The following is a 12,918-nucleotide window of genomic DNA, read 5'->3' on the forward strand; positions in this document are numbered from 1 at the left end:
ATTTGTTACAGTATTTGTTCATCTTTATTATTGTTGGTTAATAAAATAAAGCTGTCCATTGTTTGTTCATGTTAGTTTACAGTGCACGATTTTAATGAAGTATTAGTAAATGTTGAAATTAACATTAATAAAAGCTGTAGAAGTGAAGTTCATTATTAGTTCATGCTACCAATGTAGTAGACTATAATGAACTTTTTTGTGTTATCAGGATTGGTTATCGAGAATATAAAAATGTAAAAAAGGGAGGGGGGAGGGGGAGAGGGAGGGAGGGAGGGAGGGAGGGGGAGGGGGAGAGGGAGGGGGGAGGGGGAGAGGGAGGGAGGGGGAGAGGGAGGGTGGGAGGGAGGGGGAGAGGGAGGGTGGGAGGGAGGGGGAGAGGGAGGGAGGGAGGGAGGGAGAGAGGGAGGGAGGGGGTTTAAATCACTTGGGTCCAAATGACATCACGCATATTTAACGGCATTTAACTGTAGCCTACTGTATGGTCTTGGGGCCTAATGTTGAAAAAAGGCGGAAAGTCATTGTTTGTGTGTGGAAAAGGCCGTCCGACAACGTTTTAACCATTTAATTTGTTTCATTTGAGAAAACGGATGTTATTTATGTTTAGTTGTTATAGCGGAGAAAAAAAACCTGTTCAAACTGTGTCCTAAAATAATGTATTATTTACTCTGGTCTTATTTTGAAATGTCATAACCTATTTATAGCTAGTTTTACATCATTTACATAGCCTATCTGTTTAAATGTAATTAAATGTTGTCTTTAAGGTAATTAAAATAATCTGATAGTGATAAGTAGATACTTTACCTCAGGAAAACTCAGTCGTCCGTGGTGATCCAGTCAGAAGAGATGTCCGCTGGGCGAAGGGCACTGACAGCTTTATATATGCCCTCTGCATTCTTTCGCGGGAACTATGTAATTTTATAAACTTTTTATATTTTTTTAATTTAAAAAAAATGTTTTGTATAGCCTACATCTAAAATACATTTTGTTATTGTACCCCGGCATTAAATGACTAAATAAAATAAAATAAAAGTGCAGTGTTTTTAATAGAGCGGCCGAGTGAATTTAGAAATGTAAAAAATAAAACTACAATAGCCTATCTGGATGTTGGCATATATTTTAAATAGCCTACACACTCAGGATGTCAGTGTCTTTTTGACACCATGGGAAATGAATGGAGAAGACTATAAAAACGATAACTTGTCATAGAAATCACAGAAACATGGACAATGACGTGGCAACACTATAAATGCACAATTTAAAAATATATATATATATATTTTTTTACAAACATTTATTTCACGTTAATGTTTGTTCACTCATTGCATTTTTACAATGTGGTACGTTTGTTGTTAAACATTTACACAACACAAGGAAGCTTGATTTCAATCTTTTAATTAAATTGAAAAAAAGTATAGCACAAATAAATAGGCTAACAATAGGGGAATTATCACACTACGTCACACTGACGTCACGCTGGTGCAACTGCGCATGTCGGATGCAGAAGCTGGCCGCTGAAACAAACCCGGGAAAATGTTGTGTTGTGCAGTGGGTTGCCAGAATCGAAAATCTGTAAACAAAGGTTTGAAGTTTTACCGAATACCATCAACTCACACACCTTTTAACGCCAACCGCAGACGTCTTTGGTTACAAGCCCTCAGAAGAATCGACTGGAACGACAACCTAATTAAAAACGCCCGACTCTGCAGTTCTCACTTCATATCAGGTAAGTTGCGCTAAATCACCCACATCATTCGATTTAGTTTACAACAAAAACTCTGATGTATTAAGTACACTTATCCAAGAATAGAATAACGAACAATTTATAAGTTACGTTACGTTGTCCTGCTAGATAGTTAACCTGACAGTTAGCTAGCTAGTCTAGTAGCAAGTGTACCTAGTATTTGGCTATTATAAAATAGCGACTTTAAAACCTCTCATTAAGTGGCCAAGCAAGCTTGCAATATTAAAGAATATGCCAAAATGTTTTAAACCTAAATATAAACGTTGCAGGTGCATTATTGACTGCACAGAAATTTTTATAAACAGACCCACAAATTTAACCTCTAGAACCCAGACGTACTCAACTTATAAAAGCCACAACACTGTAAAATATGTAGTTGGCATGTCACCTGCAGGAGCCATTACTTTTCTGTCGGCAGGTAGGGGCGGGCGTGTTTCCGATAAACAAATTACAGCAGAGTCTGGATTTTATGACCTTCTAGAGCATAATGATGAGATTCTAGCAGATCGTGGTTTTACCATCAGAGATGAGCTTGCCAAACGCGGTGCCACCCTTAAGATCCCTCACTTTACCAAAGGTAGGAAGCAGCTCTCTGCTCAAGAAGTGGACACATCAAGGCGTTTGTCTAATGTGAGAATACACATTGAAAGAGTAATTGGTAGATGGAAAAACTTCAAAATTCTGACAACTGTTATTCCACTCACACAGGTTGACCTCTTAGATGACATGGTGATTGTGTGTGGAGCATTAACAAACCTCTGTAAATGCATAGTCCCAAGAAGATAACTTGAAGTGGTTAACTTTTTTTTATTATTATCTTTTAGGTGGTGGTGACAGCAACAAAACAGAGAAGGATCACTGAACAATTAGGTAAATTACATTCATAGACTATGAGTAATAATATACATATGTACATATATAATATATATATAATAATTTTAACAATAACAACAAAAATGTAATTAATTTGAAAAAACAAAACAAACATATTAACATAGTCCAAATGAAAATGTCAGAGAAAACAGTATTATCAAAACCAAACTATGATATAGTGATAGCAGCCTTGCCAAGTAAAAAAAAGGGCAGACCCAAAACATAAATAAAATAGAAGAACAATTAATACAGATAATCAGATTTTCTGTATACATTTTATATTATATTTATTATTATTTTATTAATGCATTTATAATTGATTATATTGGTAATAATTATTGCTGTACATTTTTTTTTATTTGATTGTGCTTCGATGTAAAATACTAGTGTGTATTAAATAATTTGCTTCTATTTACACTTCATTCTGACTCATTAATTTTTGCACTGTTCACAGTACCACTCCACAACCTTTCTCCTTACTCTGGCGCATGTGTAGTGGAAATGGTTCTTGCACTTTGCACGGTCAATCATCATCCCAAAGTCTGGTCTTTCACAGTGTGGGCAGACTGTAGGTGCTTGCATCAGTGGATCCATGTGGCGCGTTAACAGCTCAGGCTAAACACACTGTTTGAAGAACACTTCAGCTTTCGGCAGGACTGCTTGCAGCATTTCTTCATTTCTGTTGATGCGATTGATAGTGACATCTTGCTTTGTCCACACTACGAAGTCACAGTACTGGATGTTGCATACAAACATGTGAAGTTGAACTTGATGATAGTATTCATGATTTCTCTTTAGGTGTAGTGCTTTGTCTAAGCAGAACTGTGTGTCCTCACTGCTCCCCATCAGACCATCACGGTATTTGTATGGACACTTAATCTCTACAGCTGCTTTCCCACAGCAGGTACAGTGTGCCATTCCATCCGGCGATGCCCCAAGTTGTGGTTTGTCAGGCCTCACAACAAGACCACAGAGTTCCACGTCAAAGTTGTGATGTTGTGTTTTCATTATTTCTGTGTATTGTCTCCTGGCTGTGTCCTCCATATCTCTTCCCCAAAGTACTGCTGGGACATGGGACAAGTCCTGATTTCTGTAGTGCATAACCTGTTTTACAAGGTTTGTTTTTGCCTTTTCGGTTTCTACAGTGCAGACACGGTGTAGGGTTGTGCTAGTTATCCTGCCAGTTCTGTGTGTGTGCCAGGCCTGAGACTGGGACTGGTTTCTAGTTGTAAACTCAAGGTTCACACACTGCTCGTTAGTTAATTCTCGCCCCAGTTTTGCAAAGGTATCTTCACTTCTCTCTTGTATTTTATTTGGGCAGAGGCCTCTCAGAGTGACATCATACAGAGCTACCAGTGGCTCTGGCAGGTCTCCGGTCTCTGTGTCGGATTCGGATGCAGAATCAGTGTCACTGAAGTCCATGCTGTTAAGCACAGCTGCGTTAGGTGCCAAGACTTTCAGATCTGCTATGTCTTCATCTGTCAGCTCTAAATACACATTTATTTTAATACAAATTGCAACTACAGCTGGTTACATGTGTTATAAATGGTACCTTGGTGCTGGTTATAACACTTTTATATGAATGACGTGATAGTAATGGCTTAATAAAAAGTTATAAATATAAGGTTATAAATATATTATGCTATGCTATGTCTTCATCTGTCAGCTCTAAATACACAATAAAATATAATTTAGATAACTTTTTTAATACAAATTGCAACTGCAGCTGGTTACATATGTTATAAATGGTACCTGTCACATGCCTGTCCTGTCTTGTGTTGCACATGGGTGTTTTGTTCAAAGTCAAAGTCAAAGTCAGCTTTATTGTCAATTTCTTCACATGTCAAGACATACAAGAGATCGAAATTACGTTTCCTCCATCCCACGGTGTACAGACAATATACTGTATGCCTATAGTCAATATAATAGTGCAAAAGTGCAAATAGTGCAAAAAGTCTGTTGTTCCAGTGTGCAATGTGCAATTTATGCATACAGTCAATATAATAATAGTAATAGTGCAAAAGTCAGTTTTCAGGACAAACAGGACTGCAACAGCAACGCAAGTCCAAAGGATGTTATGTAACTGGGGGGAGAAGGGGAAGAGAGTTCAGCATCCTAACAGCCTGGTGTATGAAGCTCATGGTGAGTCTGGTGGTGTGGGCACGCAGGCTTCTGTACCTCTTACCAGAGGGCAGTTGCTCAAACAAATTGTGAGCGGGGTGGCTTGCATCACTCACAATTGTGATGGCTTTGCGAGTGAGGTGGGCGGTGTAAATATCCTTCAGGGAGGGGAGTGGGAGTGAGGCACCAATTATCCTTCCAGCTGTGTTCACTATGCGCTGCAGGGCCTTTCTGTTGTAGTCAGTACAGCTTCCGCCCCACACAGCAACACAGCTGGAGAGGATGCTCTCAATGGTCCCTCGGTAGAATGTGATCATGATGGCTGGTGGAGCACCTACCCGCCTGAGTTTCCGCAGGAAGTACAGGCGGCGCTGAGCCCTCTTTGCCAGTGATGCAGTGTTGGTGGTCCAGGAGAGGTCTTCACTGATGTGAACCCCCAGGAATTTGGTGCTTCTCACTCTTTCCACCACAGCACCGTTAATGGTCAGTGGCAGGTGTTGGGTGTGGCCTCTCCGGAAATCAACAACAATCTGCTTAGTTTTGCTGACATTCAGCAGGAGGTTGTTGTCCCTGCACCACGTGGTCAGAAGGTCGATCTCCAACCTGTATTTGGTCTCGTCGCCCTTGGTGATAAGACCCACTAGAGTAGTGTCATCAGCAAATTTCACTATATGGTTGTCGCTGTAATTTGCAGTGGAGTCATGCGTCAGCAGGGTGAAGAGCAGCGGACTGAGCACGCAGCCTTGAGGGGCCCCCGTGCTCAGTGTGATGCAGCTTGAGATGTTATTTCCAACACGTACCACTTGAGGCCTCTGGCAGAGGAAGTCCAGTAGCCAGTTGCAGAGATAAGTACTGAGTCCCAGTTTGTCAAGCTTGCAGATTAGTTGTTGTGGTATTATTGTGTTGAATGCAGAACTAAAGTCTATAAACAGTAATCTCACATATGAGTCTCTTTTTTCCAGATGGGTGAGGGCTGGGTGGAGTGTAGAGCAGATTGCATCCTCTGTCGACCGTTTGGCGCGGTATGCAAACTGGAACGGGTCCAGGATGGGGGGAAGAATCGATTTGATGTGTGACATGACAAGCCGCTCAAAGCACTTCATGATGATGGATGTCAGTGCCACGGGGCGGTAGTCATTAAAGCATGATGGAGCAGTTTTCTTCGGCACAGGTATGATGGTGGCAGCTTTGAAACATGATGGAACGATGGCTTGCTTCAGGGAAGTGTTAAAGATGTTTGTGAAGACATCCTTCAGCTCCTCAGCGCAGTCCTTCAGCACACAACCTGGGATGTTGTCTGGGCCTGCTGCCTTTCGGATGTTGATAGCAGCAAATGTCCTCTTCACGCTATCGGCAGAGAGGCACAGAGGCTGCTCATGTGGAGGAGGAGGGATCTTCTGTGGGCAGGTGCTATTTTGTGCTTCAAAGCGAGCAAAGAAGTGGTTCAAATTATTGAGCAAAGGGATGTCGCTCTCACAGCTCTATGGCGCGGGCTTGTAGTCCGTGATGGCCTGAATGCCCCGCCATAGGCTTTGTGCGTTCCTGCTGTCTTTGAAGTGGGTGGTTATCTTGTGAGTGTATTTCTTTTTTGCTTCCTTGATGCCACGGGACAGGTTGGCTCTCGCTGTTCTCATGCCAGCTTCATCCCCAGCTCTGTAGGCTTTGTCCCTGGCTCTCAGCAGCCTGAGGACATCTCCTGTCAACCATGGCTTCCAGTTAGCCCGAGTAATGAGGTATTTTGTGTGGGTCACATCGTCAATGCACTTGGTGATGTAAGAGGTTACAGTGTCTGTATACTCCTCTATGTCTGTCTGGTTATTGTAAGTAGCTGCCTGCCTAAACATTTCCCAGTCTGTTGTGTCAAAGCAGTCTTGAAGAGCATCAGAGGCTCCCTCAGGCCACACTTTTACCTGCTTGCGAACCGGTTTGTTTACTTTCACTCTTTGTCTGTATGCGGGCATTAGCATAACAGTATTATGGTCAGAGAGTCCAATGTGGGGGAAGGGGGTGGCTTTGTATGCTCCTTTGTGTGTAGTGTAAACCAGGTCCAGGATGTTGTCTCCTCTTGTTGGAAAATCAACATGCTGGTATAGCCTTGGAAGAACAGTTTTAAGATCTGCATGGTTAAAATCTCCAGCGAAGATGATGAAGCCGTCTGGGTGTGCCGTCTGTTGTTCACTGACAGCCTGGTGCAGTTCCATAAGAGCCGTGCTCCTATCGCTGTTATTGTTAGTGGGGGGGATGTATACTGCGACTAGCAAAATCGCGGTAATTTCCCTTGGTAGGTAAAAAGGACGGCATTTTATGATCATAAACTCCGCCAGTGGTGAGCAATGTTTGCTTACCACTACAGTGTCCCGACACCATTCATCACGGATGTAAACACAGATTCCTCCTCCTCGTGATTTTCCTCCCTTTACAATGGCCCTGTCTGCTCGATAGCAGGCTAGCTGCTCCAGTTGTACAGCAGAGTCGGGAATGTTATCATTTAGCCAAGTCTCAGTGAAGACGAGCACACAGCAGTTACTTACTGTCCGGTTCATTGATCTGAGCAGTCGTATATAATCCATTTTGTTGTCCAGTGATCCTACATTTGCCAGGAGAATGGATGCGCGTGCGATCTGTGTTTGTGTTTGGAGCTCCGTCGAATTGATTCATTAATCGCTGATTTTCTTCTTTACCACTCATTTATAAACAAGCACTTTCTATTTTTATATCATGTGAACTTATCCTCGACACTATTCCTTATAAAAAACAATCGGATTGCTTTGATATCGCTACTTAGATCCAACTTTCCGAATCTCGGCTACTAGCCTTTAGCCCGCTAGCATTTCACGCGTGGCCTCGCGCCTATCGACCCTCTCATTTTACACCCGTTTGACTGAAAGGATACGTGTTATATCCATCATTTCAGTCCTAAATTAGTAGTGATATTGGTAGTATCACTACTAATTTACTGTTCATCTGTTATAATGGCGAACATATCGGATGTGTGTCTAACGTTACCTCTGAGTGCAGGTGAGGACACATTCGAGCTGGTTTCGGTACGATTGGAGCTGGAGTCGGTGGAGAAACAGATCCGCGTTCTGCTGGTGAAGCAAGCCGAGCTGCGAGATCGGCGATCAACGCTCGAAACATCACGCGCCGATGCTCACAAGTCAGTGGTTAGTAACTTTTTGACTCCGACTTCGTCTACTCCGTGCGTTTCTCTGCCCAGGAGGACGCGATCATCTCTGCCTTCATTCACTCCGGCACCGAGCCAACACCACGGACCCTGGGTGATCCCACAGCGGAAGACACGAGCCAGGACCAGACCAAGGACTTCCCCCCCCCTCCCGGTCTTCGAGATCTCCACCCGGAACCGCTTCTCCCCTCTTCGCGAGCCGGAACGTGACGCCGCCGTGATCATCGGCACTTCCATGGTCCGTCATGTCCGTGCTACCTCAGGTAAGCGTAAGGTGCGCACTCACTGTTTTCCTGGTGCTCGTGTTCTTGATGTCGCCGCACAGATTCCCGAGATCCTGAACGGTGACGAGCGCGTCGGAGCTGTGGTCCTACACGCCGGGACGAACGACATCAGGCTGCGGCAGACGGAGGTTCTGAAGAAGGACTACAGAAGCCTGATCGAGACGGTTCGCAGCACATCGCCTGAAGCAACTATCATCGTGTCTGGACCGCTTCCCACGTACCGACTAGGACAAGAAAGGTTCAGTAGATTATTTGCTCTAAATGAATGGTTAATGTCATGGTGTAATGAACAGAAACTGCTCTTTGTAAATAATTGGAATCTGTTCTGGGAGCGACCTAGGCTCTACCGTGCTGATGGCCTGCACCCCAGCAGAATCGGAGCGGCTGTTCTGTCCGACAACATCTCCAAGACGTTACACACCATATGACTAGTAAGTCAAAGTCCAAATCACAGTCTTTGCTGTCCCAACTTAATTGATATAAGTAGTGTACAACATTATATAGAAACTGTGTCTATTCCTCGCTTAGTGAGGCCAAACAATAAATCTAGTGTAGGATCTAGCAAAAATCTTATTGTAATTAAACCAGAAAATCTAAATATCAGTGAACAAAAACAATTTCTAAAGCTAGGTCTTCTAAACATTAGATCGCTCACACCTAAGGCGGTTATTGTAAATGAAATGGTCACAGATAATAGTTTCGATGTACTTTGCCTTACTGAAACCTGGCTTAAACCAAATGATTATTTCGGTCTAAATGAGTCCACTCCACCAGGATACTGTTATAAGCATGAGCCCCGTCTGATCGGTCGTGGCGGCGGGGTTGCAACAATCTATAGAGATATTCTTAATGTTACTCAGAAAACAGGTCACAGGTTTAATTCGTTTGAAGTACTTGTGCTAAATGTTACGCTCTTAGATGCAAGAAACAAATCCATATTATCTCTAGCCTTGGCTACCCTATATAGACCTCCAGGGCCCTATGCTGATTTCCTAAAAGAGTTTGCATACTTTCTCTCAGATCTATTGGTCAATGTCGATAAAGCAATAATTGTTGGAGACTTTAACATACACGTAGATAATACAAATGATGCGTTAGGGACTGCGTTTACAGATTTATTAAACTCCTTTGGGGTCACGCAAAACGTCAGCGGTCCCACTCATCGTCTAAATCATACACTAGATTTAATTATATCATATGGAACCAATCCAACTGATATAAATATTATACCGCAAAGTGATGATCTCACTGATCATTACATGGTAACTTGTATAATACGTACTGCTGAAATTTGTCACGTTGCGCAACGTTATCGACCAGGCAGAACAATCCTTCCAACCACTATAGATAGATTCTCAAATAGCTTACCTGATCTATCTCAGCTGCGCAGTGCACCCAAACAAACAGATGAACTAGAGGAAATGACTAGCAGTTTGAGCACCATGTTCTCTAGTACACTAGATATTGTTGCACCAATTAGATTAAAAAAGGTAAGAGAGAAAACTAAAGCACCATGGTACAACAGTGCTACGCATGCAATCAAGAGAGAAACTCGTAACTTAGAGCGTAAATGGAAACAAACTAATTTAGAGGTCTTTAGAATCGCGTGGAAAGACAGTATGTCACGTTATAAAAAGGCTCTAAAAGCAGCAAGGGCTGAGCATCTCCGCAAACTAATAGAAAATAACCAAAATAATCCAAGGTTTTTATTCAACACCGTGGCTAGACTAACAAATAAACAAACATCACCAGAGCAAAATATTCCATTACAATATAGTAGTAATGATTTTATGAATTACTTCAATGAGAAAATAGAAAGCATCCGAAACACAATTGTAAATATACAATCCTCTATGATGTCTTATGATTCAGCCTCAATTATGGCCCCTCTAGAACAACTACACCGATTTACAACTATAGGACAGGAAGAGCTAAATAAACTTATCATTGCATCGAAACCAACAACATGTTTATTAGATCCAATACCCACTAAACTACTGAAAGAAGTGTTACCTGTAGTCGAAGAGCCTCTTCTTAATATTATTAACTCGTCTTTATTTTTAGGTCATGTTCCAAAAATATTCAAGCTGGCAGTAATAAAACCTCTCATTAAGAAACCGCAATTAGATCCAAATAACTTAGCAAATTACAGACCCATCTCAAATCTTCCATTTATGTCTAAAATACTAGAAAAAATTGTGTCCGCTCAATTGTGCTCTTTCTTACAAGAAAATGATATCTATGAAAAATTCCAGTCGGGATTCAGACCGCATCATAGCACAGAAACTGCGCTAGTTAAAATTACAAATGATTTACTTTTAGCTTCTGACCAAGGCTGTATCTCAATACTAGTTCTACTCGATCTAAGCGCTGCGTTCGACACTATCGATCATAAAATACTCCTGGATCGACTACAAAACTACACTGGTGTTCAGGGACAGGCATTAAGCTGGTTTAGATCTTACTTATCAGACCGTTACCATTTTGTCTGTCTAAATGGGGAAAAATCAAAGATAACGTCAGTAGACTATGGAGTGCCGCAAGGATCGGTGTTAGGCCCTCTGCTATTCTCAATATATATGCTGCCACTTGGTAATATTATAAGAAAACATGGAATTAATTTCCACTGTTATGCTGATGACACTCAATTATATATCTCATCACGACCAGATGAAAACACTAACTTATCTAAATTGACAGAGTGTCTAAATGATATAAAATGCTGGATGACGTGTAATTTCCTGCTATTAAATTCAGATAAAACGGAGGTACTACTTATTGGTCCAAAAAACTACCCACAAAATCCCTTACAATACAACTTTAATTTAGAAGGATGTCCTGTTACTTTATCCACTACAGTAAAAGACCTGGGTGTTATACTAGACCGCAACTTGACTTTCGAAAATCATATTTCATATATTACAAGAACAGCCTTTTTCCACCTTAGAAACATTGCTAAGCTACGCAACATGCTATCTGTTTCTGATGCAGAAAAGTTAGTTCATGCTTTCATGACCTCGAGACTAGATTACTGTAATGCTTTATTAGCTGGCTGTCCTACATCCTCAATTAACAAGCTACAGTTAGTGCAAAATGCAGCTGCTAGAGTTCTTACTAGATCAAGAAAATATGATCATATAACACCTATTTTATCATCTCTACACTGGTTACCTATTAAGTTACGTATCAATTACAAAGTATTCCTACTGACCTATAAAGCCCTAAATGGTTTAGCTCCTGTGTATTTAACAGACCTTCTATCGCCATACAATCCATCGCGCTCTTTAAGATCACTAAATTCGAGGCTTCTGGTCATTCCTAGGATATCTAAGTCCACTAAAGGAGGGAGGGCGTTCTCGCATTTAGCTCCTAAACTCTGGAATAGCCTTCCTGATATTGTACGAGCCTCAGACTCGCTGTCCCAGTTTAAAACTAGATTAAAGACGCATCTCTTTAACCAAGCATTCACTTAATGCTTAACCTTTGATACTGCTGAATCGGTTCGAATGCATTAACATTATGAACATCAGCTATGCTAATTATTTCCCATCTGCCTTTCTGCTGTTATCTCGGGACGCTAGTCCCGAGGTAAATAGCGTTCGTCAGCTCCAGTTTGTATCCAGCCTCTCACGGAGACTTCAGATGCCCCAACGCCTGTGAAGAGACGACTCGACGCCTGTGAAGAGACGACTCAAAGCCGGCGATATGTTATGCCATAAATTAATACTTGATTAACTAACTGTATTTTTCTATGTACATTTCCGAAATGCAATTTCTGTAAAGCTGCTTTGAGACAATGTGTATTGTGAAAAGCGCTATACAAATAAATTTGAATTGAATTGAATTGAATGGTATGGCTGGGCGAGTTGGATTAGCCGCTAGCCTGGCCCGGACGCCTCCGCGCTTGCCCCTCTTCTGCTCCCTCGCACATCGCTTCCGACGCTTTCTTTCCGGGAGGGGAGTAGTAGGCGAGTCCGGTGTTGTTGCAAGCCGGAGTAGTCCGAGTTCCCTTAGCGTCTCTGTTGCAAAGTTCAGACCACTGCAAACCTTCCTTTTGCAAATATCCAATAGAAACTGCCTGCTGTACTTGTAGTGCGACGTAGTAAGACGAGACGAACACGTAAAACATTCGGACAAACACTTTTTAAACGAACAAAACACCGTTCTGTTGGGACAGAGAGAGGTCGCTGCGTGTGCACGCGCCGCCATATTTAAGCGTAAGTGTAAGTTATTGTGGGCCATGTGCTCTTGTCCTTGTCTGATCCCTCCCCCTCGTTACCTGATTATTGTTTGAGTTCTTCCACCTGTCCCCTCTTGATTTGTTCCCTTCTTAAGTCTCCTCTTCTTTGCAGTCTTTGTCGGATCGTTGTCTAATGTTTTGTATACGTCTCCTGTTTTCCCGTGACCTCCGGTATGTTTGATTTTGAAGTTGTTGTTTTGTTTTATATTATGTTTTTCCCCCTTGTGGGTTTTTGTTTTACTTTATGTTTCTTTTATTAAATAAATCACTATTCTTTTGCAATTGAGTCCTCACCTAGTTTTCTTTAATTGTCACGTGACATAACGATCCGACCAAATGAGGACTCAGCGGAGAAGAGGGGCCATGCTAGGAACTGTTCACGCTCTGTTTGCCCAGCGAGAGACTGTTCACGTCAGGTCTGCCCAGCGAGAGACCGTTCTCGTCACGTCTGCCCAGCGAGAGACTGTTCACGTCA

Source organism: Siphateles boraxobius, unplaced genomic scaffold (assembly GCF_051911475.1).
Source record: "Siphateles boraxobius isolate OS27281-9 unplaced genomic scaffold, OSU_SipBor_1 61, whole genome shotgun sequence".
Taxonomy (NCBI): domain Eukaryota; kingdom Metazoa; phylum Chordata; class Actinopteri; order Cypriniformes; family Leuciscidae; genus Siphateles; species Siphateles boraxobius.